Source organism: Mesocricetus auratus, unplaced genomic scaffold (genome assembly GCF_017639785.1).
Source record: "Mesocricetus auratus isolate SY011 unplaced genomic scaffold, BCM_Maur_2.0 Super-Scaffold_100022, whole genome shotgun sequence".
Classification (NCBI taxonomy): domain Eukaryota; kingdom Metazoa; phylum Chordata; class Mammalia; order Rodentia; family Cricetidae; genus Mesocricetus; species Mesocricetus auratus.
This window is the reverse complement of record NW_024429203.1, coordinates 20859365-20867044: the sequence shown is the minus strand read 5'-3', so window position 1 is coordinate 20867044 and position 7680 is coordinate 20859365.

The following is a 7680-nucleotide window of genomic DNA, read 5'->3' as shown; positions in this document are numbered from 1 at the left end:
TGCAAATCTCTCTCTTGGCCTCTCCTTTACCTCTCAGCCAAGAATCTTGACTGTAGCACCCAGACACGGGATCATGACCTCTCCATTCTTAAACCCACTTGGGGGCTCCTACCAGCCTTCTGACTCCACGATTCACCTCAAGCTGCTTTCAGAAGCAGTGCCTCCAACTGGTGAGAGACAGGAGCACCCACAAGCTGGGTCCAGCCTGCCGTTTGCTGTGTCTCTCCTCCAGTCCTGGGCATCTCTCTTGAATCTCTTCTGTCAGCTCTGACCACTGCTATGTGTCCCTTCCCACAGCGTTCCCTCCTTTGCCACTTCTTAAGAAAATGTTCACATCCCTCCCTAGGGTTCCCCTCTACTGGCTGACTTCAGTTTCCTGCAGTGTCTAACACAGTGTTGGTGATCACCACCTATGCGGAAGGCTCCAGGTCTCACTCTGAGATGAGCATTTCTGCTGCACTTCAGACTCCCGCTCATCTGTAGTCTGCTCAGCACCTCCCCTGAGAGCTGCAGATGGAAGTGAGCATGGTTCAAACTCAAGGTATAACTCCTCCATGTGCTCCGATTTGGATACCTTTCCTTTGTTCTCTCTCTTCAATGGGTTCAGTTTCCACTTGTCAGAACACTACAATGTACCCCAGGTTGGTGTGTGTGTGTGTGTGTGTGTGTGTGTGTGTGTGTGTGTGTGTGTGTGTGTGTTAGGTAGGATGTCGGAGTCATTTTTTTTTCCTTTGATTTTTCGAGATGGGGTTTCTCTGTATAACCCTGGCTGTCCTGGAAGTCACTCTGTAGGCCAGGCTGGCCCTGAACTCAGAGATCCATCTGCCTCTGCCTCTTGAGTGCTGGAATTAAAGGCATGTGCACCACTACCACCTGGCTAGGATGTTGAGTCTTTTTCCAAAACTCTCCCCCATCTTATTGTTTGCCACAGAATCTTTTACTGAACCTGAAGACTGCTGTTCCAGCTGGGCTTGTTGACTGGCCAGGGAGCTCCCAAGAGTCCTCTGCCTCTGCCTCCCAAGCTGAGGTATTATGTTCACCTGGCCATGCCTGGTTTTCACGCTGGAGTCGGGGATTAAAACTCTGGTTCAAATTCTCCTGTAAGTAGGAGACTCTACCTACTGAGCCATCCCCCAAACCCTTATACACCATGTTCTTGACACAGGATCTCTCACTGAATCTGGAGCACGTTCATTTAGGGAGACTGGCTGGCCATTGAGCTAGGAGCTCCAAGGATCCATCCATCTTCATGGAGACAGTTCCCTTAGTGACCAAAGAGTTCACCCAAGGCTCTGTATCTTTTAAGGCTTCTGCCACCTCTCATGATGCCACACTGGTAACCCATCCTCTAACAACACATGACCCCCTAGGAACCAACCTCAAAGCATTCTCAAACAACAGCAGAGCGTAGTCTGGGACCTGGTTCTGAATGTGCCAATCCTCTGCTTAGAAAGCCCTCACACACACAAACACAGCTTTCCAGCCTAAGCATCTCCCTGCCACCAGGCTTTTCCCTTTATGCTGAAGTCTTCTGAGGTCCAGAGAGCCTTACCTCCCTGGTGGAGCTGTGACCGTTAGCAAGAGACAAAGAGAGCTCCCATGTGGTCACCACCCCCACTTTGCTACCAATTAAGTCAGGTCTGAGGAACCTGTTCCATCTGCAGGTGAGACTGCTCACTCCCTCCGTGTGGACCAGAGGAAGAATTGAACACTGGGTCCCTGTCTACACCTCTCTCCTGTCAGAAAGAGCACATCTTAGACCTACTGATGAGAATGCACCCCATCATGAGGAATAAAGGCAGAAAGAAGGTAAAAGTTGACAGGGAGCCCCTTACCCACGGGTGGGTGAAGAGTAAACAAGACAGTATAACAAGTTAGCACTAGGATGCTATTAAAATAGTCAAACTCCAAACAAGGAGCAGAAAATGCTGGCAAGGGATGCTGAGTGGAGACTAGTATGGCCTTTCATTTGCTATTGCGGGGATTCGAAATGGCATAGCCTGGGAAGACACGATCCAGGTTATGTATCTAAAGAATGGAAAAATTACATATGTACATCAGTCTGAACATGGATGTTCATAGCTGTTTCATTCATAGTTACCAGAAGTTTTGAACCAACCACAATGTTCCTCTGTGGTGTGCACATATAAGGAAATAGTCAATGCTAAGGAGAAAATGAGCTAGCCTATGACTAAATAGGAGAAGCACAAAGGCTGCTGTGTAGCTCCAACTGCATGGCACTTTGGAAAAAAGATGAAGTATGGAGACCATAAAAAGATCAGAGGTGGATTGGGCTAACAAGGAGGGAGAGAAGGAGCAGAGCACAGAGATTCGGAGAATGATAAAGCTGTTTGTATGATGCTATGATGGTGGATACATATCATACGCTTGTCAAGACCACAAAGCATGTTACTCCAACTCTGAGAGGGAGGCCAAATGGAAACTGTGAACTTCTAGTGATGGCAATGTCTCCATATTGGTTCATTGATTGCAACTAGCACCCCACTGTGGTGTTGGGTGTCAATAGTGCAGCAACTGGTGCATTTAAGAGGACAGCAAGTGGACAGCCCACACAGCTGCTCTCTGGATTTCCTGCTCAGTGAGGTAAAGGCAAAGCTACTCTAAAGAATGAATCTCATTAATTTTAATAAAGGTAGCAGTGTACCCTAGACTTCCTGACATGGTTTCCCATAGACACACTCATAGGCCACACTGAACCATGCAGTGATATCAGCAGGCAGAGAAGGAAAGCTGAACTTAGGAACCTGACTTCCCAAGGGACTGTGAAGGGTATAGCCCCACACACAATGTGGGAAATGAAGGGACCACGTTTTTTGTTAAGGCAGCTTAGACTTCAACTTACCCTAGTGGGGGAAATGAATGAGTAGACAAGTTTGGACCACACTGTTGCTCAAAAGAATACTGAGGGGTTGGGGAAAAGTCAGCAATTAAGAACACATACTGCTCTTTCATGGGACCTGAGTTTGGTTCCCAGCACCCATATCAAGCAGCTCACAAACACCTCTAACCCTAACTTTGGGGGGATCTGAAGCCCTTTTCTGGTCTCAGTGGGAACTACACTCATGCATGCACATGTGCATGCTTGCACACACACACACACACACACACACAGACACTTAAAAATAAAATAAAATCTTAAAAAGAGAGCATCGAAATGAACTGAATCATGCCAAAGTGGAAAAGAACAAACCCACCAGGAAAATGACCAGAGAAGCCGCTGCACATCACAAGCCACGTGAAGAAATCTCTGGGGCTAGAGAGCTGGCAGGCCTAATAGGAAGGGTTATTATTCATCATTGTCTGTCTGATTTCAGAACAGGTCTCTCCTAGGACAGTGTATTATAGCTAAAGAGTCTTCCAATCACTGGAAGTGGAAAACGGTCTTCTTTTCTTTCTTTTTTAAAATTTTTATTTTACTTTTTATTTTCCCCATTTATTAAAGGATAGGATCTTTTCTCACATAATACATCCTGATTACAGTTTCCCCTCCCTCTGCCCCTCCCAGTTCCTTCCTACCTCCCCTCCCATCTGAATCCACTGTCTCTCATTAGAAAAGAATAGTCTTCTAAGAGATAACAACCAAACATGACAACATAAAACGTAATGAGATGAAACAAAGATGATCACATCAAAGTTGGGCAAAGTAACCCAACAGGAGAAAAAGAGCCCCAAGAGAAGGCACACGAATCAGAGATCTGCATGTTAGAACGCTCATGAGTCCCATAAAAACACTAAACCAAAAGCTATAATATATATGCAGAGGCCTGGTGAAGACCCATGTAGGTCCTATGCTTGCTGCTTCAATCAAGAGAGGGTTTTCAAACAGTAAAATAATTGCCCGTGCGGGCTGGGTCTTAAAGTTATTATTGCTATGATACTTGGGGAGGAAAGAGTTTACTCATTCCACTTACTCATCCTTATCACTGCTCATCATTGCAGGCAGTCAGGGCATGACCTTGGAGGCAGGAGCTGATGCAGAGGCCACGGAGGGGTCATGTCACTGACTTGTTCCTCATGGCTTTCTCAGCCTGCTTTCTTTCTTTTTTTCTCCTTTTTTATTGAAGTTAGAAACAAGTTTGTTTCACATGTCAATCCCAGCTCCCTCTCCCTCCCCTTCTCCTCATCCCTCCCCACCAGGCTCCCCAGTCTCCCACCCAATCTCCACTCCGATACCCAGGTAGAGTGAGGCACTCCATGGTGGATCTCCAGAGTCTGTCATGTCATCCAGGGTAGGATCTAGGCCCGCCTTCAAGAGTCCAGGCTGAGAGAGCATCTCTCATTGTGGGATGGGCACTCAAAGTTTATTTGTACTCCAGGGATAAATACTACCCAAGGCCCCACAGCTTACCTAGGCCTCCTCACTGACACTCACATTCAGGGGGTCTGGCCCATGCTTTCCACACAGCCATCAATCTGGGGTCCAAGATCAGCCTGCTTTCTTACAGCACCCAGTATCATCAACCTAGGGGTAGTACTACCCACAGTGACTTGGCCCGCCTAATCAATTGCTAATTAAAAAAATATACCTACAGGCCTGCCTATAGCCTGATATTACAGAAGCATTTTCTTAATCAACATTCCCTCCTCTAAGATGACTCTAACTTGCATCAAGTTGACATAAAACTAGCCAGCACCACTGGGAAGGTGGCTCATCAGGGAAAGTCGGTGCCATGAATACATGAGGATCTGAGTTTGTTACTTCAGAACCTATGTTTAAAAAAATCTCAACACTGGGGCTTGCTGGTTACCCAATCAGTGAGCTCCAGGTTCATTGAGAGACCTCATTTCAAAAGGAATATAAAGTAGCAAGCACCTGAGGACAGAAATGCCCACTAGCCTTCCTTGGGGTGTTCTCTCCTTTTCCATCCTCTCTGTACCCCACCCTCACTCACTTCTTCCAATTCCCAGCCTCCCCAGGCAAAGTCAAGCCATGGAATTCCTCCCTGGAGAGGGGAGGAGGCAGCAAAGGAAGGGAGCTGCTGAAGCTCTGAGGAAACTTCTCAGTAGAGGAAGTCACTTGATCCTTTCAGGGAACTCTGGGAAAAGTGGCACATCTATTTAGTGTTGACCTTAGCTCACACCCATTCAGCACAGTTGCTCCTTCCTCCCCTCCCTACAGAGACACACTTGCTGGGAGAAAAATCAGCCTCCAGATTGCTTGGAGCTTTGTTGAGGTTTTCTTTCTTCTTTGTCACCTGGTTCTTCAAACTAAAATACAAGTTATATCCTGGAGAAGAAAGGAGGACACATAAATAAGGTGGCTGTGCCTGATGAAAGGGACTCTACAAAGGAGGTGACATTTTGCTTGCTGAGTTTCTATAATGAAGGTGTGTGGGTTTCAAAGGATTTAAGCTCTGTTGATGGCTTTAATGAAGATCGTTTCTAATATATGTGAACTATAAAAATTTTGAAGAATAGAGACAAACACAAGAAGAGAATAAAACACATGACAGTCAGTTTAGGGGTTGATCTTCTCTGGGTTCTCCCACTTTTCTGAGTCTCTTAGCATTGGCTTTCTCTGTGTAAAATGGAATCATTAGTACAAGATGCTCTCATGCTTACATTTATTGCTTAGTTATATATAAAAAATATGTTTTCCAGTCTTGAGCACGTAGTCACCATAGAATGGTTCAGATCAAAGATCTTCCTTGCAGGCATGTGTAGCAAACACTCACTGGTGCCCACTGGGTCCTGAGCTTGCCCCATGTGCTGGGCAGACCTGAACACATGGAGCCTATGACCCAACCCAATGGGGAGATGGGTACCAAATGGCACCCTATGACATAAACTGACTCTGCAACGTGGCCATGCATCCTGAATTCAATTGGCACTTGGAAGCTACCCACTAACAGCTTTCTGGTGAGATCCACACAGTTCACTCAGGAGCCCACCTGAACGGTGGTGTACATAGTCAGCCAAGGGGGTCTTTCTTTTATGGATGATGGCTGTCAAGGACTCTGTAGGGAGGTTGCAGAATGACATTCTATCTCCTTGATTTCTGACAGGGACCCTGATTGTGACAAATGATCCTGTGTCCTCAGCCCTCTTCACAGTTGTCCCATTAGCAGGAAATGGTCCCTTTTCACTGAGTATCAGCACAAAAGAGAGGGAGAAGAGCATTCAGGCAGCCCAGCCACAGCCTCCAGAGCAGACAGCAGTGTAGACCAGAGAAACAATCCTAACCACCTGCACCGGCAAAGGCAAGCACAATAGAGACACAGGGCTTCTCATGTGCGCTCGTGGTCCCACACCCGTTTTCTTTGAAATGTGGTCAGTGCTGCCATCATACAAGGCTTCAGTCATCAAAAGAGAGGAGGTCATTTTTATTTTAAAAGATATTCCTGGAAAGTCAACTTCTGAGTTGAGCTATACTTAAATGATTGAGCTCTAAGGTTGTTACACCCAAGGCTGGACTTTAATAAATGGCTGTGGCATTTTTGTGCGAGATGCTGAGTTCCTTTTTTTGCCTAAACTTTCTTTGGACGATGAAGCAGATATAACATAAGGCCTAGATGGACACATACTCACCATCATCAGTGGCTCTGCTGTCTTCTTGTGGTCGGTCCACCGTGGCACCTGCTTGTCACTGAAGCACCTAGGTCTCTTCATTTTTTTCATTTGTCATAGCTGCTCAGTAAAGTGCAGGTTTCTGACATACCACTTGTCCGATTTAACTTACCAAGTGAACCATGGGAAAAACCCAAATAGCAGCTGTTCTAGATTAATGCATGAGTGGGGGCATTATCTCCCTCCCCCCAGTCATGAGAGCTCATGTCTGCAGGGTATCCGTAGCCAGAGTGATAATTTTAAAGCTGGGTATCAGCAAAAAAGCTAATGAGAGCAGTTAATGCATGTGTTAATGTGGTATGTGTGTAAAATTAACAACCCTTTGATAGCTGAGCGCCAAACACCCTCCTGAGGTCAATCTGGAAGCCACTAAGAAGGCTGCATCTGCAGGGCAGTGTGCCAGTCATGGGTGGGAGTTACCGAGATGGGGTGATGGCCCAGCTGCATCCTAGAATTAATACTGTGTTAAATTAGCCCTGTGTAAATGCTGTTGTTTAACAGCCTGCCTGGACTGTTTGTGGGAGCAACCGCAGCCGGAAAAACTCAGGGGCTCAACTTGGGACCATTTCCCACAACCAGTTAGTCAGTGGCAAACAGTCACGGCAACATCACCACCATCACAGCAAATGTAGCATCACAGTGTGTGGCTTGTACCAAGCTCTGGGCTAAGCTAGCACAGGCATTACCTTGTCTGGTTCACTAACATCACTATAAAGTGAGTATGGGGTGTGTCCTATGTAACAGGCGCAAACACTGGTGCCCTGATGATGACTTGTCAGTCCTGGAGGACCTTGGAATTTTCATCTGGATCTGTTGGCTTCTAACAGGTACTCTCTTGATTTGCAGAGTATACTTGAAGAGTTGGGGGTGGACTTCCCTCACAAGGCAGGCTTTGATGTTTTCTAGTGAATTGAAGCAAACCCTCAGAAGTATTTGAAACTGACGGATCACTATCAGTTGCCTGATACTTTTCTGTGGGCTGGGTCAAAGACACTTGGATTTTGGAGTAGGGAGTAAGCTCCCCCTCTAACCTTACTACTAGCAACAGAACATAGGGACCAAGGGACAGGCTCTGATTGGTAAGCAGTCAAG